Genomic DNA, 8970 nt, shown 5'->3' with positions numbered 1-8970 from the left:
AGGGTCGATACAGCTGCAATTCAGACTCCGACATGGCTTCCCCCATGGTGGTATTCATACCCCACTTTGGGTGGAGTGTCCTCCTTATCGCTAAACATTGCATCATTCTTGCTAAGCAGGGAACTAAGTGATATGAGCTTTCAACGGTTTCTCCCCTTATCAGCACTGTCACGTGATTGTTTTCCCTGCATTCAGCCCCTCCCAAGCTTCATAATGGCACCCCTCATGTCTCTTTTGTAACTAATGTTCCTATACTTCTGAGTATAACTATATTCTAAGTTTAACCCCGAATCCAAAAGGGGTATTGTGTGTAGATTGAGGTGGAAAAAACAATGTATCCATTTTAGAATGAGGTTGTAACGTAACAATGTGGAAAAGTCAAGGGGTCTGAATACTTTCCAATAGCACTATCATTTCAGTATCTATTTGTTGAGGCATCGCTGGTGTTGCCTATGGAATGTACTGTGTGATCATGTAGCCTGTTCATTTGCTTAGTCCACATAGTAATGTAAACTCGGCAAAAAAAGAAACGTTCCTTTTTCAGGACCCTGTCTTTCAAAGACAATTCATAAAAATCCAAATAACTTCGCAGATCTTCATTGTAAAGGGTTTAAACACTGTTTCCCATGCTTGTTCAATGAGCCATAAACAATTAATTAACATGCACCTGTGGAACAGTCATTGACACTAACAGCTTACAGATGGTAGGCAATTAAGGTCAGTTATGAAAACTTAGGGCACTAAAGAGGGCTTTCTACTGACTCTGAAAAACCCCAAAAGAAAGATGCCCAGGGTCCCTGCTCATCTGCGTGAACGGGCCTTAGGCATGCTGCAAGGAGGCATGAGGACTGCAGATGTGGCCAGGGCAATAAATTGCAATGTCCGTACTGTGAGACGCCTAAGACAGCACTACAGGGAGACAGGACGGACAGCTGATCGTCCTCGCAGTGGCAGACCACATGTAACAAAACCTGCACAGGATCGGTACATCCCAACATCACACCTGCGGGACAGGGACAGGATGGCAACAACTGCCCGAATTACACCAGGAACGCACAATCCCTCCATCAGTCCGCAATAGGCTGTGAGAGGCTGGACTAAGGGCTTGTAGGCCTGTTGTAAGGCAGGTCCTCACCAGACATCACCGGCAACAGTGTCGCCTATGGGCACAAACCCACCGTCGCTGGACCAGACAGGACTGGCAAAAAGTGCTCTTCACTGACGAGTCGCGGTTTTGTCTCACCAGGGGTGATGGTCAGATTCGCGTTTATCGTCGAAGGAATAAGCGTTACACCGAGGCCTGTACTCTGGAACGGTATCGATTTGGAGGTGGAGGGTCCATCATGGTCTGGGGCGGTGTGTCACAGCATCATCGGACTGAGCTTGTTGCCATTGCTGGCAATCTCAATGCTGTGCGTTACAGGGAAGACATCCTCCTCCCTCATGTGGTACCCTTCCTGCAGGCTCATCTTGACATGACCCTCTAGCATGACAATGCCATACTGCTCGTTCTGTGTGTGATTTCCTACAACACAGGAATGTCAGTGTTCTGCCATGGCCAGTGAAGAGCCCGGATCTCAATCCCATTGAGCATGTCTGGGACCTGTTGGATCAGAGGGTGAGGGCTAGGGCCATTCCCCCCAGAAATGTCCGGGAACTTGCAGGTGCCTTGGTGGAAGAGTGGGGTAACATCACACAGCAAGAACTGGCAAATCTGTTGCAGTCCACAAGGAGATGCACTGTAGTACTTAATGCAGCTGGTTGCCACACCAGATACTGACTGTTACTTTTGATTTTGACCCCCCCCCCCCCTTTGTTCAGGGACTCGTTATTTACACACGTTAAGTTTGCTGAAAATAAACGCAGTTGACAGTGAGAGGACGTTTCTTTTTTTGTTGAGTTTGTCTTAACCTTGACCCTGAAACTGTGTTGCACTCTGATTTAGAGGCATGTTCTGTTTGCACCGCACAGTAAGAATTTTGACAAGACTTATTTGAGATTTCTATGGTACATGTTTCAACTTGTATTTACAAATGTATTCTGCTACTTTTATACAAATAAGCAAAATTGCATTGACTGTTATTACATTACAAATCTCAAATGTTTTTTTTTTTTTTTTTTTTCATGTGATGGTTCACATACATTGTTTTGGTAATTAGTTCCTCTATAAAGGTGTTTTGTCAAATAGAGATTTAACATTATACTTCTGATAAATGCAATTGTTTAAAATAAAAACCAGTGAGGCAGTTTCACACAGAGTATTGGAGTACTTCATCTTTGGAGAGCTGGTATTCCTGTTTGATTTTCAGGCAATTGCTCAACCTGATGAGAATGAGGAAAAACATGGAATGGGCATGTGTAAACTGATTAGGATTTGCAACACAACTTTTTTCGTTAACCTATCAAGTGGCATTCAATAATCCTGCATCTTAAAGGCAAACCCCAAAATAATGTCTTGTGATGGCTAGAGCCAAATAAACTATGTCATTATGTAAGGGTTTTGGTTTTTCCACAGAAAACCTCAACAGTTGCTTCCAGTCAGTGCGGACCAGCCAATACTCTGTGAACCTATATAAGTGTCAGGTATGATTCTCAGAGATTTACCTTCCTCGTGTCCTGGGGAAGAATCATTCCATCATTCCAGAGTCTGCCAGACAAAGAATGCAGAGCTCTCCTTTAACCTAAAAGGATAAACACTCCTGGTAGCCCTCGTAACGTTATACGGGTTGAAAATTGTAGATTTGGACACTAATAAGCGCCTAAATTGGAACGCAGTGGCTGCAAAGTAACATACTACACATGTCAGAGCTCTGACTCTGCGCTTCACAGCGCTGTATGGGGTTTGACTGACCGCTGTTCTGAACTTGAACACTGCATGAGACAAGAAGTTGCCCACATTGGGCACATTTTTGGTTTCCTGTGGGAATTGCTGTAAATTACAAGGACTATGTATTTGAAAGGATGAGGATTATAATAAATACCGCTTCGTCATACAAGCAAGCCAAACCCCTGTGAATCCAAATGCGCACTTAACATTTCCATTTAAAACCAATGCTATATACAGTGTCAACGTTTATGATCACTATGTTTGATGTACAGTTACAAGATGACATAGCATTGGGTTGTCCTCAACAGAATGAGCCTATCCTTGTTGCATTTTGAAGAAAATTTGCTGTGGACCACGCAATGCACGCATGACTCCATTCTATGCTCACAAAAAGGATCTGTTTCTCTGAATTTCTTTGTGAAAGCCTAACACTGTAATATCTTATTTCATAATTTAGCTAGTCATGTTGGCAATAGAACAAGCGTTCTAATTATGCCCACATGAACCAGATTGCAATTTATAATGGACTGTTTTTGGATTGCGTAAACAACAGTAATTGTGTAAAGATGGAGATGCAGGGCTGTGTTCCAAACAAAACAACTACAAGTGTTTTTGCTCTAATTCCCCAATGGCACAGCTAGGAGAGCTAAAAAAAACACCAAGTTTAAGACTCTTCTTTTGAGTCATAAAAGTACATTGAAATGACTTATGTACACAGTTCCTATTGGAGAGGTGTGTGGCCACTTGGAGACAACAGTTTGACCTCTCACTCAAACCCTTGTCATTTTTTGGTTTTATGTTGCGCCTTCCCCACATTTTACAAGAATATTCTTATGTTACTGAATGTATCCAGAGTATTTTCAGATTTCGTTATCAAGAAATGTGGCGAAAAGTACAGTAAATGTAAAATGCACTTAAAATCAACAGTCTAATGTTTGGATTGTGTCAGGTGATCTGTTGTGTCGTCACCTTTCGTCTAATAATTTCCCCATAATCTCCAAACTGTTCCCTTTTAATTGCTACCATGGTTATGGCACCCCAATGGTGGAACAAGCTCCCTCACGACGCCAGGACAGCGGAGTCAATCACCACCTTCCGGAGACACCTGAAACCCCACCTCTTTAAGGAATACCTAGGATAGGATAAAGTAATCCTTCTACCCCCCCCCCCCCCCCTTAAAAGATTTAGATGCACTATTGTGAAGTGGTTGTTCCACTGGATATCATAAGGTGAATGCACCAATTTGTAAGTCGCTCTGGATAAGAGCGTCTGCTAAATGACTTAAATGTAAATGTTATGCGTATGCTTTTCATATTTCTTTCCAAATTTCTTCCTGAAACACCCTAGATAAAGAAAACCACACACAAAAGACAGACCAGTTTAGTTAGTATTTTCAATATATAAAGTAATTGATGTGAAGGCACTAGGCAGATTTTCATAGTGACTACTACTGGCACTACCATCGCCACTACCATGGCGACAGTGATTTTTGGAACAGAGACATGCCACAGCAGACATCATGGAACCCTGAGCCTTTAGTCTGTTGGTCTCTGCCTACAGGAGAGAGAGGATAAATACTCACAGATCTGTTCCATGACTAACACCAGCCAACCTTTTTAAGACACTGACATGAAATTCCACAGCTATGTTTAAGAATGAGTGAGAACTGAGCGCGTAAGTGTCTGCTAAATGACAAATGTAAAATAACAGCTAATGAATCATTCTGATGACATGGCTGTTTTGAATTCAAGACCTGATTCTAATCATAGTGCTATATAACAGTGCTGGCTGAGTTCCACAGGAATGTCTGTGTGTTTACAAAGGCATGTTGAGATGCCTCACTGTGCTCCTCTTCACCAGTTTTTGTGCTTCATAACAAAGTGTTGTTTTATTCTGTGGCGAGTGCTCAGGGTTGCCTGCAGTGCCATATTTGGGTTTGGAAAAGGGTCCGCTCTGGCGTTGGGACGGTGTTCTGTAGAAATATCAGGGGGATGTCTCGCTGGTCACACAGCTAGACAGAGTGGCTGCCTTTCAATGATGCATTCTGCGTTAGCTCCCCATTACTCGCCACATTGCCAACCTGATGCCTGAAGAAAAACGTAAGTCAGGCAATTACACTTGAATAAAACGTATTGCTTTTATAATTTTTTGTTGTACTTTCAGTGGAGTTTTTAAGAATGAAAAACTAAAGCAAACTTTTTGTCAAGATTTATTAAGGTTTTCAACAAGTAATTTCTGTTATCCTGACCAACTGTTTGAGCGCCATCACCTGATCAAGATTGCAATACCCTCTGCATCTAGAATATTCCACTGCCGTTGCAATGAGCCGCTCTCAGAGAAGCTCTTTGTAAAAGCAAATGAAAGCTGGCTGAAGAGACTTATTTTCCTTGTGTTCTCCATTCTCATTCAAAAAGATTGCCCATCTTAATCTAGGTCTTGTTTTGGTAGGGAAAGATATGATTGGTCAGAACCCACCAAACTGATTTGCAAATTAACAGGGTTAAACTTTGGGCAGCAGGTATCCTAGTGGTTAGATGGTTGGGCCAGTAACTGAAAGGTTGCTAGATTGAATCCCCGAGCTGACAAAGTAAAAATCTGTCTTTCTGAACAAGAACTGTTCCTAGGCCATCATTGTAAATAAGAATTTGTTCTTAACTGACTTGCATAGTTAAATAAAGGTTAAATTAAAAAAATACTTTATTGTCCTGATGCTCTTTTGTTCAATATTCTGCTTAAAAAAATGTGTCAGGTAATTAATATTTTATTTGAACATAGATCATTTAACAGGTTCCAATATGCATGTACTTTATGAAGCAATGAAAGACTGCATGAAATTATAATGAAGTTAGTTGTAAAAGTCTGACCTTTAAGAAAAAGTCTAGATGGCACCTTGTAGGAGGATAGGTAAATGCTTCAAAACTAAAGACTGTCACACAATCAACAGTGTCCTCCCTGGTTTTTAGCAGGGACGATCTCAGACTGCCGATGAAATAATTTGATCATTAGTATTAGTGTTCTGTTGTATCTTGATATGAGTCATTCATTAGTTGTGTTGGTCTCAATGATTCTAGTTCACACCTGAAGAGGAGGGAATGCACCTCCACTCTCCAACAAGTTAACATGGGCAGCTGGTTCTGGATGGCCACATCCTTTGCTCTGAGCTGCTTCTTGACAGTTATGGGGTAGGCTGTACCACCACTCAGTGACATCATTAGCAATAAACACACACCACAGCCCGTTGATTTGACCTATGCCTGGAACAGTGGAGTGTGCCCAATGAGGTGAAAAGTCATTATGATGATTATAACACCTATTCTTACTTATACATATTTCATTATTACAATGCACTGGACCAAGACATTTCCCTTGCTGACAAATTTGAGGTTGGACATTTAGATGAGTGACAGGCATGCATTAAGAGCATCCATCACTGACAGAGCAGAGCACCCTCTCTACTTGTTACACAGTCTGCTGAGGGGATGTCTCCATAGGGCAGGCTCATTCCAGCGAAGGGAGACCGCTGAAGGTAGTATCCATCGTCTAACAGCATGTGAAGACGGTCCGGAACCAACATCTTTTTGTTTCTCTGGGTGTGCCTCTTTACTGCATTCTCTCCACCCACTTCTTTAAGTATTCAATATACCTGCAAGGGCCACCATAGTCAGAAGGCTGGTACAATACAGCATAAATGGAAAACTAGTTGATATACTGAGATTGCTGAGTTATATGGAATTTCTACCTACCTTTGTTGGCATGCCTGGCTGTTTCGTAGGTTAGCCTGGAATCAGTAAAGTCTGGTGGGAGGAGCTATAGGAGGATGGACTCATTAATGGATAGAATGGTATAAATGGAACGGAGTCAAACGTGGTTTCCATATGTTTGTTACCGTTCCCTTAATTCCATTCCAGTCATTACAATGAGCCCGTCCTCCTATAGCTCCTCCCACCAGCCTCCTCTGCCTGGAATACATCATTGTGAATTGGCTGGAGGGCATCATCTAAAACTGGAAAGGCACTTAGCAATCGCCTTCCGCGCACACTGGTGCTCATCAAGTATGCTGACACTGGCTGCTGTTCACCTCGGCCTGACAGAATCTGTGCCAAACGTTGCCATAGGTTGCCTGCTGATATCCTTGAGTGTAAACGGCGTTCTGGACACCTGGGCATGCTAGGTGTGCACGGGTCAACGTTCCATAGAGTTGACTGAGATGAGCTATAAATAGGACGTTGTCTGCCTTTGATCCTCAAAACCCTGAAAAGCAATGAATGGATGACATGGTTGTTAAAAATCACATTTTATTGGTCACATACACATATTTAGTAGATGTTATTGCAAGTGTAGCGAAATGCTTGTGTTCCAACATTGCAGTTGTATCTAACAATTCACAACAATACACACAAATCTAAAAGTAAAATAATGGAATTAAGAAATATATAAATGTTAGATTGAGCAATGTCGGAGTGGCATTGACTAAAATAAAGTAGAATAGAATACAGTATATACATGAGATGAGTAAAGCAGTATGTAAACATTATTTAAACATTATTAAAGTGACTAGTGTTCCATTATTAAAGTGGCCAGTGATAAAAGGCCTCTAAGGTGCAGGGTTGAATAACCGGGTGGTAGTCAGCTAGTGATGGATATTTAACAGTCTGATGGCCTTGAGATAGAATCTGTTTTTCAGTCTTCCGGTACCAGCTTTGATGCACCTGTACTGACCTCGCCTTCTGTATGATAGCGGGGTGAACAGGCCGTGGTTCGGGTGGTTAATGTCCTTGATGATCATTTTGGCCTTCCTGTGACATTGGGTGCTGTAGGTGTCCTGGAGGGCAGGTAGTTTGCCCCTGGTGATGCGTTGGGCAGACCACACCACCCTCTGGAGAGGCCTGTGGTTGTGGGTGGTGCAGTTGCCGTACCAGGCGGTGATACAGCCCGACAGGTTTGTGAGGGTTTTAGGGGCCAAGCCAAATTTCTTCAGCCTTCTGAGGTTGAAGAGGCGCTGTGTACCTTCTTCACCACACTGTCTGTGTGGGTGGACCATTTCAGATCGTCAGTGATCTGTACGCCGAGGAACTTGAAGCTTTCCACCTTCACTGCAGTTCCGTCGATGTGGATAGGGGCGTGCTCCCTCTGCTGTTTCCTGTCCACGATAAGCTCCTTTGTTTTATTGACGTTGAGTGAGAGGTCATTTTCCTGGCACCACTCTCCCAGGGCCCTCACCTCCTCCCTGTAGACTGTCTCAACATTGTTGGTAATCAGGCCTACTACTGTTGTGTCGTCTGCAAACTTGATGATTGAGTTAGAGGCGTGCGTGGCCACGCAGTCATGGGTGAACAGGAAGTACAGGAGGGGGCTGAGCACGCACCCTTGTGGGGCCCCTGTGTTGAGGATCAGCGAAGTGGAGGTGTTGTTACTACCTTCACCATGTCGAGGCAGCCCGTCAGGAAGTTCAGGACCCAGTTGAGAATGTTTCAATGAGGTATCTAGCTAATTGATTGGTTGACAACACACCCTATTCCATTCCAACCATTACAATGAGCCCATCCTCCTATAGCTCCTCCTACCATCCTCTTCTGATACACACCTTGTTTAGGGTTAGTGTTCCCACATTGCCATATTTCCATGTTACACCGCTTGCTTACTTAAGACAAGATAACCACCTGTGCTAATTAGCTATCTAGCATGCGCAGAACACCTGTGTGTAAGCCTAACTCTGTATGTGTAGTTTCATTTGAATGGAGGCACCTGGGATCTGTGGGTGGGTCTAATCCTGAATGCTGATAGGTTAAAAGCGCATTCCAGCCAGTGTCTATTCCACAAGTTACCGCAGGCTAAATCTATGACGTTAAAATGCCTATTTACTCAGTTCCATTTTACTGCACAATCCACTGTCTCATCGGCCTAGGCAGGGAAATTATAAACTTGATCTCCACTATAAAACACATCTAGACATAATCTCATTTCTTTTAGACTAATATTTAGTTTTCAACAGCGGAGATTTGTATAAACCTTGCTGTCTGTCTCTCCGACATTTGCAACATTGTTTCAATATTCAAATTCGATCTCCAACTGTCCCATTATCAATATTCAATTTCAATCTCCAACTGTCCCATTGTAATGTAATTCTAGGCCCTCTCCTATTC

This window comes from Salmo salar, chromosome ssa23 (assembly GCF_905237065.1).
Source record: "Salmo salar chromosome ssa23, Ssal_v3.1, whole genome shotgun sequence".
Lineage (NCBI taxonomy): Eukaryota > Metazoa > Chordata > Actinopteri > Salmoniformes > Salmonidae > Salmo > Salmo salar.
This window is presented reverse-complemented; position numbering follows the sequence as displayed.